Source organism: Petaurus breviceps, unplaced genomic scaffold (genome assembly GCF_028583685.1).
Source record: "Petaurus breviceps papuanus isolate PSGF00001 unplaced genomic scaffold, PetGlider_PUasm1.0 90825, whole genome shotgun sequence".
In the NCBI taxonomy this organism is placed as follows: domain Eukaryota; kingdom Metazoa; phylum Chordata; class Mammalia; order Diprotodontia; family Petauridae; genus Petaurus; species Petaurus breviceps.
Window position 1 is genome coordinate 15,526,612 of NW_027187353.1, and position 9,985 is coordinate 15,536,596.

Genomic DNA, 9,985 nt, shown 5'->3' on the forward strand with positions numbered 1-9,985 from the left:
CCCCTCTCAGTCCTCCCCTTCGTCCCCAGCCTTTGCCCTAATGACCCTCAGCCCCCTGCCAGCCCCCTGCTTCCGCCCCACGCGCTGACCCCTCTATCAGCTCCCCTCCCCCCAGCTCCCCCAGTCCTTAGCCTGATCCCTAACTCCCCCCCCCCGGGCGGCCTCGTGTGGGCCCCTGTGACCGTCATTGCCCCCCCTCCCCCCCCCACCCCCCCCCCCCCCCCGATCCCTCCTTGTCAGACCCCTCCCCCCGTCCATCTCCCAAACCGACCTCCGCAGGACCTCCCCTCCCCATTTTAGCCTCTCGATGCATTGCCCCGGGTCTCCTCCCAAAGCCTCTGGTTCCCTCCTTCCCGCCTCCCTTCTCAGGCTCCCCTTCCCCCGCCGCGGAGACCTCGGTCTCCCCCTAAAGCCCCTGGCCCCCCGGGCGGCCTCGTGTGGGCCCCTGTGACCGTCATTGCTCGTGCAGCAGAGGCGGCCCGAGTCTGGGGACAGCCAGGTAGTCCCCGAGTTTGCTTGTCGGGGCCGTGGGCGCCCCGGGTTCATCTGCTGGAGTCACGCTTTATTTCGGCTGCCAGCCTCCCGCTGAGCAGGCTGCGAGGGCAAAGTCACAGGAAAGCTTGGGGCAGAGATTGGGAGGATCGTGATTCTTGAACCCAGGTGCTGTGCAGGCCAGTCCCTTTGTGTTCACCTGTTCTGCAGCTGGCAGAACTTGGCTGGTGCATCTTCCGTGGGAGCCCAAGAAAACGGAAGTTTTCTAGAAGTTTGCATTGAAAACGGAAAGACATGTTCATAATCGATGTGTAAGAATACCATGATCAATCAGGTTACTTCTCAGCCACCACCTAAGGTCTGAAGAAAGTGTAGAGTGTAAAGAACGAAAGGGACCAAAAGCTTCTGTGTTATCTGTGCAATGAAATGAAAAAAAAAAAAAAAACAATGCTCCAGCTTCAACTCTGGTTTTGGATAATGTCTTGTCTTTCATCATTTGATGATATTAAGTGCTTCAGAACGTTTTTTGCCTTAGCAGAATGATTTGTAACAGTCTTTTACACCTGCTACTGTATTTTCGAAGGGGTTAAGAAATGTTGCAGGAAATATTTTCACTTTTAGGGAACGTTTTCTAGATAACAGTCAGCAATGATCAGCTTTATATTTCCAGTACATAAAATTTACAGGAAGGTTTTAAATTTCACTTTTTAATTATTTGTGTTGAGAAAATAACTTCCTATGATGTTTTTTTTTTTTTTATGGACAGGTTATTTAAAATTGTAATTAAGTAAAGTGTAAGCTTCTTGAGGGTAGGGACTAAACCTTGGACATAGTAAGCTTATAATAAGCATTTGTTTTTGATGTTTTGAATCCTTGTGAATTAAGGTTAAAAGAAAACTTTTGGAAATTTTTAAAATCAAAATTGTCCAATAGAATTATTTTTATATTGAGATGATACATAAAAGCAGTCTCTGGATCTCTTAACCAGTGTTGGAATCCTTAGGTTCCTGGACTCAGAGTCTAAAAGATACTTAATTGCTTGGTCTGAGGGGAACCAGGTGGTACATAGGGAAGAGGAGTTTCCAGCTCTTCCCCGGCCCACTCATTTGCCTGTCAAGTCTTTGAAATAGGTAAAAATTTCTCCTTGGCACCTCATGTCTCTTTTTGGAGCTTAATTTATGCTGCTTCTGCCCCAGAAGCCAAGACCATCTTTTAGCTTTCCTAAGTCCAGTTACCATAGTTAAAAGTTTCCCTTTCTTCCTGGCTAGTTGATGTCTCCTGATTAGTGGAAGGCAATTGGATTGAATTGTCACACTAACATGTGAATGATTGTATAGCCACTTAACCCTGCCTCCCTGAGGCATTTGCAAATTTGAAAAAGGATGTTTGTTAACCCAAATTAATCTTTAATTGGTGGAATTTCAGGATGTATATAGTTAAGCAAAGTGAAAACATTTCTGATTGTGTGGGGGAGATGGGGATGCAGGCTGATGGCAGTTGTTCCTTCAACTTTTTTTTGGACATTGTCAAAACTTGTATGGATTTGTAATTTTATGGCTTTTCAGATACTTTTAAAACAATATTTTTTAAAACAGCATGAAAAATTAAGACTTAAATTTGTGCTTTGTTATCCCAGGGCTAGTATATTGAAATACAGTTTTATAACACACATTTCAAGGTATGAAGTCAATGAACATACTTAAGGAGAGCATTTTTGAATATTCATAAAGAAATTTGATGAATTCTGCTGTGGTTGATTTGAGTGCAGCTCGTAGCTTTACACTATGATGAGACTTCTGATGAACTTTGTTGTTTTGGGGGTAGGTATGATTTGTTGCAATTTTCACTATTTCCATTTGTGATGATAATCCAGGCAGTTGGTAATACCCTTTGCATCGAAAGATTTTCATTTAAGAAAGCCTGGCTGTTGACTTATTCTAGGAAAGGTATGCCATTTCAGGAGGGGAGGCAGTTGCTGGCAGCTGAGTTGCACTGAACCCTGAACACAGCCTGAACTCCATTTCCAGTTGGTGCAGACTTCAGTGGAGTTATTGTTGCTGTAATAAGATTCAGGGAATGGGATCCTCATTTTCTTTCAGTAATAGCCAGTAGCTTAAGTTAAGCCATTTCAGGTCTGAGTTACAGCCTTCTTTTGGTAATAGAGGTAAAAGACTGGGCTGATTTAACTGTGTATACCCTTTGACCCAGTGAAGCCACTACTAGGCCCTTGTCACAAAGAGGACAAAGAAAGAGGAAAAAGGACTCAGAGGTACAAAAATATTTCTAGCAGCCCCTTTTGGTGTGGCAAAGAACTGGAACCTGAGGGGTGTCCGTTAGTTGAGGAATAGCTGAACAGGTTATTAATGTAATGGAATTACATTACCTCACCATAAGAGATTATAAATGGGACAGTCAGAGAAACCTGGAAAGATTTGTATGAATTGATACAGAATGAAATGAGGAGAATCAGGAAAAACAATTTTCATTATAACAACATTGTGAAGAAAAATAGCTTTGAAAGACCTCAGAACTCTGATCAGTACGATGACCAGTTATAGTTTTTCTAGACAACGGATGATGAAATGTATTACTAACCTCCTGACAAAGAGGTCTTGATGGACTCAAGATGCAGAATGTGAAATGTATTTTGAGACAGAGCCAATGTGGAAATGTGGACATTTTTGCTTGTCTCTGTATATTAGTTACAAGGGGTTTCTCTCTCTCTTTCTTTCTCTCTTTCTCTCTCCCTCCCTCCCTCTCCCTTTCTCCCACTCTCTCCCCCCCTATCTTTCTATCCAGTTGGGGAGAATGGGACAAGGTAGGCTCTAAAAAGAAAACAAAATAAGAAAAGAATACCATTGAAGCATTTAAAATGCATGGAAGAGAGCAGACAGGAGACCCCAAAGCATCAAAGATAAGTAGGACAGCCTTGACACTAAAATATTGAATTTATTATATATTTATAAAAGAAAAGCAAGGGAAGCTTCACAGTATCAGGGACAGTCTGCTTTTTCTGCTTTGCTATGAGTGTGGAAATGCTCATTTTATTTGATATTTATTATCGGCACAACACCCCCACCCCACCCCCCCAAAAAAGGAAGAACTTGGAAGTTTAAGGGAGTACAAAATATATTGAGGACTGAAAGAAACTTGTCCAATTACTACCATTTGGTTACTTCTTTACCCTCAAACTTTTGGTTCTAGGTTCTGATCATGTAGTTCTCAATCTTATCCTTTCCTCGCGAGTTGTTTAATATTAAATGTCTAGGACTGCTCTGAATTTAGAGTATGGTTTCTCTTTATGAGGTTTTGGTAGGAAATCAGTGGTAAAGAAAGTAACAACAATTAATTCTCAGTGAAATATTAAGACCATTTTGAAATAGTAGATTCTCCATCATTGTTTCTCACCACCTTCCTCAAAACATCTTTTTTAAAAAACTAGATTTAGTTTTAACAATTATACCACATTAAAGCAGTATTGCTAAGAAGGAAGTAGTCATTGTATTTATGAATCTCCTTTGTGCCAGTAGACCAGAGTTTTCTGTTAACATCAATTTTACAGTCTTCAAATAATTGTGTTCTTGAACCCAAGTATGTAAACTTTTTACACCCAAGTTCAGGATTTTTAAAAAAAATGTTAACACTTAATGTAGAGCCAGGAGCTGCTGAAACTGCAGATTGTGTATTGCTTTAAGTACTGGTGATGTCATTGAGTTTTTGCATTTCCCCTGGAACATTTGATCTCCTGTCTTGGCAGGTACTGTAAGTAATGAAGGAAACAGTTTTCAGCTATTTGTATTTCAAAGTAGTGTTAGTGACTGAGAATACTAAAGACCACCTTCATTCACTTTCCTTTTGTTTTAGTTTTTTTTTTTTAACATAGACCTTTCTTCAGTTAGAGAAGCCAAGAAATCTCTATATAGGAGATTATAAGGGCATTATGTGACAATTCTAATTTTTGAGGAGCAATAGAAGTGAAATTTCATCACATTATTAATTATCAATAGGAAATTTTCTTCAGCTTCAATTAAATTTCTTTCTCATTTTTTGAGACAATAGTTTTGAAAGCATGAAATGTATATTTAACAAAGATTCCTTCTTAGTCTTTGTTTGAATTGCTTCATATAGGAAATGTTAAAGGGGAATGTGTTATTTATTGAAAGTTTATAGTTTACATTTATTGAAAGATGTTTAAAAAATTCACTGATGTCCTGATAAATTTTTGTTAAAAGTTACATTTAAATAGAAAAATGATACCTGATAGTTTTCTTGGTAAGAGTAACAAGAAAAGTATTTGAAGGATTTTTAAAAATGCAGTGTTTAATTATTAGTTACATCTGAACCTAACTCTTTTCATGCTCAAAAAAATGAGGGAGCATGGTATACATGGGAGACTGGCATTGGAGTCAAGAAAATCTGGGTTTCAGTCTTTTCCTTAGATGGATCTAACCATGTGACCTTGGGCTGCTTATGGAACCTTCTTAGTACCCAGGTAACCATCTAAGACTGTATAGAACATTACCAATCTGGAGAAACTTCTTCCACTGGGATTTTCCCACACCAGTAAAACACAGGTCTGGTCCCACTATAGGAAAAGAAAAAAAAAAAGAACTTCAGTATTGTGTCTGGAGAGAGCCTGAGACTGAAGTTACAGGGTTAAAATCCAAGTGGCTTTCCAGGCCAGTTTGCTGTCAGACACCAGTGTGCCTTTCTAGTCTTATCTTCCATTATTTCCCCACATGAACTCTCAGCTCCAACCAACATGCCTTGGTACCACAGTTCTTGGCCTCTCCTTCCTCTCTGGGTTTGACCATGAAATCTCCTTCCTTTGCAGGTATCCTTCAAGTCTCCTCTCAGATCCTGTTTGTTTCTTTCAGCCTTCCATGATCAGTCCAGCCTGAAGTGATCATCTTCTTCTCTTCCTCTTAAATATTGATAACATTTACTTTCTCTACCATTTATTGGCAATTAATTGTGTAGTGCATAATCTTTTATCTTTAATCTTATACTACCATTTAACCTTGCATTTTCATTGCACTGTTCAAATAATTGTTTTGTCTCCCCTGCTGGATTACATATTTTTGAAGGCAGGAACTTGGTCTTATAAATGAAACATTAATAGGCACTAGGGATTTGTTGTTATTGTTGTTACCCTTTACTAGCTGTGTGACCCTGGCCAGGTCACTTAACCCTGTTTGCCTCAGTTTCCGTATCTTTAAAATGAGCTGGAGAAGTAAATGGCAAACCACTCCAGTATCATTTCTGAGAAAACACCAAGGTCACGAAGAGTTGGACGTGACTGAAACCACTGAACAATAACAATTGATTTTTTATCGGAAATCCCACAGAAGGATGTTCCAACATCCCTTTAAGCCTCCCTTGACCCCTCCCCCCTTCTTATATACTTCCAGTTTAGGATTTGACTTAATATTTTGCTGAAAAAATAGATTAAGCCCCATTTTTCCCCATTTCATCCTTTATGCCATTTTATAGTAAGGAGGTGAAGCTTTTTGTAAAGGTCAAGCAGTCCACAAGTATCCAAGATCCCATCTGCTTGAGGCTTCTCCAGTAGATTGTCCTCACAAGCATCCTCTTTCGGGATTCTTTAATCTCTACCTGTCTGTAGGATTTCCCCCTCTGCTTACAAGGTTGCTTAAATTGACCACATCCTGAAAAAATCCACTGTCCTATATCCCTCCTTCCTTTCACTGCCAGACCTTAAGAAAAATCTTTCTATTATCAATGCCTTCTCTTCTCACTTCTCTCCTCAACACCTTGGAATTTGGCTTCCAACATCCCTCAACTAAAAACTGCTCCCTCCACTGAAACTGACACTCTCATAATTGCTCCTTCTGATGGCCTTTTCATGATTCTTAGCATGGGACATCGTTGAACACCTCCTCCTCCGGAATATTCTCCTTTCTCTGAGTTTTTATATTGTTGCTTCCTCTACCTCTCTTTTGTAGTTGGTATAGGGAATAGAATGCTGCACATGATGTCAGGAAGACCTGAGTTTGAATCCTGCCTCAGACAATTGCTAGCTATGTGACCCTGGGCAAATCACCGAACTTCTTTGAGCCTTAGTTTCTGTTATCTATACAGTGAAGATCATCATAGCTTCCATCTCTCCAATGAGATTTGCAGTTTGCAACATACGTGTTAGCTATTGTTGTTATTATTATTTGTATTCTTTGCTGGTTCATCATCTACATTCTGATCCCCTAATTGAGTGTACTCTTAGACTCTCTCCTGAACTCCTTTCACTCTTTTATTTGGTGATTTCTTCAGTTTCCATGGATTTGTTATCTTTGTGCAGATAACTCTAAGACTTATCTATCCAGTCTTGTTCTCTTGCCTGAGCCCCAGTTATGCATCTTGAGCTACCTATTAGATGTTTTAAATGAATGTCCCTTAGCCAATTTATGGTGATTTGCACATAATAGGAACTTAATAAATACTTTTTCATTCTTTCATCTCCCATTGAACATGTCCAAAAAAGAAATTCTACTTTTCCTGAAATGCATTTCTCTTCCTGAACTTATTTTGAGGGCACCTCTGTCCTTCTGGTCACCCAAACTTCCCCCTTTGGTGTTATGCCCAACTCTAAAGTTTCCCTCACTCCACATGTATACTCACTTGTTAAGTCTTGTCATCTCTGCCTTGCACGGCTCATATCCATCACATGACCAGTACTCTGTTGCAGCCCATTGGCACCTTTTGCCTGGTCTATTGAAGTAGCCACCTCATTGGCCCCCCTGCTTCAACCTTCTCATTCCAGCCTACTCTACACAACTGTTAACTGGTCTGACCAGATCACTCCCCTATTCAGTCAACTCTACTGGCTTCCTTTTTCCTTTTGGAGCAAATATAAACTTCTTTAGTTGGCTTTTAAAATCCTATACAACCTGGCCCTCCCTTCCCTTTCTTCTCTGTTATATATTACTTCCTTTCCTACATTCTCTGGTCTACCCAGTCTGATATGTTCCTTCTCCATCTCATGTCTCTTTTGTACTGACTGTCCCCTAGACCTAGAAAACATTCTCTCCTCGCTTCTGCTCTTAGCATCTCGTTTCCTTCCACATTCAACTTCAGCACCACCTTTTACACGAAGGCTTTACTAATTCCTCCAATTACCTTTTATTTGTTCGGCATATATTTTGTAGATGCCTATTTATTTACACATATCCCCTGACAGAATACAAGCTCCTTGAGGGAAGGTACTGTCTTTGTATCCCCAGTGCCTAGTATAGTACTTGACATAGTATACGTACCTATTAAATGTTGGTTGATTTTGTGTGGTAGTGGGGTTAGGGGGAAACCAGGAAAGACTGAATGCAGGAGATGGCCTTGAACTGGGGTTTGAGGAAGCAGTTGTTTTATGAGGTGGAGATAAGGAAGGAGTGCATGAATGGGGCACAGCCTGTCCCACAGGCATGAAGGCAGGGTTTGGAATATCATATGTGAGCGACAGCAACTAGACCAGTTCAGTTCCTGCATAGAATGTATGAAGGAGGAATATATGTGATAAACCTAGAAAAGTAGATTGATACCAGACTGTGAAGGGTTTTAAATGTCAGAGAGGTTTGTATATTCTCTTAGAGGAAGTCCCTAGAGCTCTTTTAGCAGGGGAGTGATGTGGTCAGATCTGTGCTTTAGAGATACCAGTTTGATCTCTGTGTGGAGGACGATTGCGGAGAGAAGGTAGTGAAGGCAGCAAAACTTAATAGAATGTTGTTGCAGTAGTGCAGCAGAGAGAGTGATCAGGGCCTGAAGTAGGCTGGTAGCCATTTGAGTGGAGGAAAGGGGACAGATGTAAGAATAGCTTTGCTGGGGAAATTGGTTTAACTAATTTGATAGGAAGTTGAAGGAGAGGGAGGAGCTGAGGATGACTCTTGACTGTGAAACTGAGTGACTGGAAGGAGGTCTGATAGTAGAATAGGGGAGGAGGACAAGGTGTGCGTTTGTGGAGAAAAATGGTTTCTCTTTTGGACTTGTGGAGTTTTGAGATGACTGTGGGGCAGCCAAAGGGATCTGTCCAACAGGCACTTTGTAATATGAGAGTGGTAAAGGGTCCAGGACAAACCTTTGGAGTGTGTACCCAGTTAGAGGGAAGGACGTGGAAGAAGAACCAGCAAAGCAGACCGGAGAGAAGGCTGCTGGAGAAAGTGGTGTCATAAAACCTGGAAAGGACAGTGGAGTCCAGTATCATTCATCCAGGAAGGATGAAGATTGTAAAAAGATCATTGCATTGAACAAATAAGAGTGTTTTGGTAGCTATGGGGAGAACAAGTTCTTTTGAGTGAACAGGTCGGAATCCAAATTTCAAGGGACTGAAAGACGGACGAGTGGGAGAAGTAGGGGTGCCTGTTAGCAGCTTTTTCCTGTGCTGCTTTGTGTCTCCTCTGGTGCTCGGCAGAGTGCTTACACCTGGGGACAAGATGGAAACGTGGTGTTCGTGATGCATAGATATTAGATCTAGGAGGGAACAAATACAACAGGCAAAATTAATTTTTTTGTGCTTATATAGTACTTTATTATACATGATTTCATTTGATAATTTTTAGTCTTTGTCTGGAACTATGACTTCCATGATATAAGGAATTTCCTGATGAGGAAACTCCCTCTACCAAAGGACATTATTACATGGGACACTTACCCAGGGCCAGTCAGTATTTGTCACAGGTATGATTTGAACTCATGTCTCCCTCACTCCTTGGCCAACTCTCTGCCCACTATGCCACACTGTCTTTCTTCCTTTAATTTAAAATTAAATTCTTTTAAAAAAATCAGCATTTAAATGAAAGGATAACTATTTGACTTTAAGCACACTGATCTTAAGGCATTTCACCTTTGAGACCTTTAGAAGGACTTTAGTTTAAAGGTCATCTTGTTCACCAGCTTCATGAAGCAGAGTTTTCCCCTTCCCCCCCCCCCACCCCCCCATCTGCACCAAGTGGTCATTTAGCTTTTACTAGAAGACCTCCATCGATGGAAAGCTCACTCTCTGTTGAGGCCCTTTTATTTTTAGCCAGTTCTCATTGTGCTAAGGTGCACTTCCTTGTAACTGCTATTAATTTCTTTTCCTTCTGGCTTCTAGAATCAGAGTAGGTCGAATTTCTCTTTCCTAACTTCCAAATTTAAAGACACTGATGATGTTACAGCCTGGTTGCTGGAAAGACTACTGAATTTGGAGTGAGAACACCCCCCCCCCCCGGAAGTTTGCATTTGAACATCTTTGCTACCCTTTTGATCTTGGGCAATGATAATAACTCATTAAGAAATTAGGTTAGTTTGACCAAATCTTCTTCATAGGAATCCTATAAAGCACGTAGTGTGAATATTATGTCCATTTTACAAGTGAAGAAATTGAGGATCAGAGAAGTGAAATGAATTTCATATTGACAGTATCCAAGCCAGTACTTCTCTTTGTGTAATACAGGTTTTCTTGTGTGTGTGTGTGTGTGTGTGTGTGTGTGTGTGTGTGTGTGTGTGT

The 9,985-nt window shown here is 40.7% G+C and overlaps 1 protein-coding gene and 1 long non-coding RNA gene across 3 annotated transcripts in view; both read left to right on the forward strand.

The window, feature by feature from the left end:
* Positions 1-9,985, forward strand: part of BMPR1A (bone morphogenetic protein receptor type 1A) — a 121,674-nt gene that overhangs the window by 2,596 nt on the left and 109,093 nt on the right. The gene's annotated exons all lie outside the window — the stretch shown is intronic.
* Positions 235-6,994, forward strand: LOC138148597 (uncharacterized). Its single transcript, XR_011165101.1, has 2 exons — positions 235-1,284; positions 1,330-6,994. It is a non-coding gene; the product is annotated as an uncharacterized lncRNA (long non-coding RNA).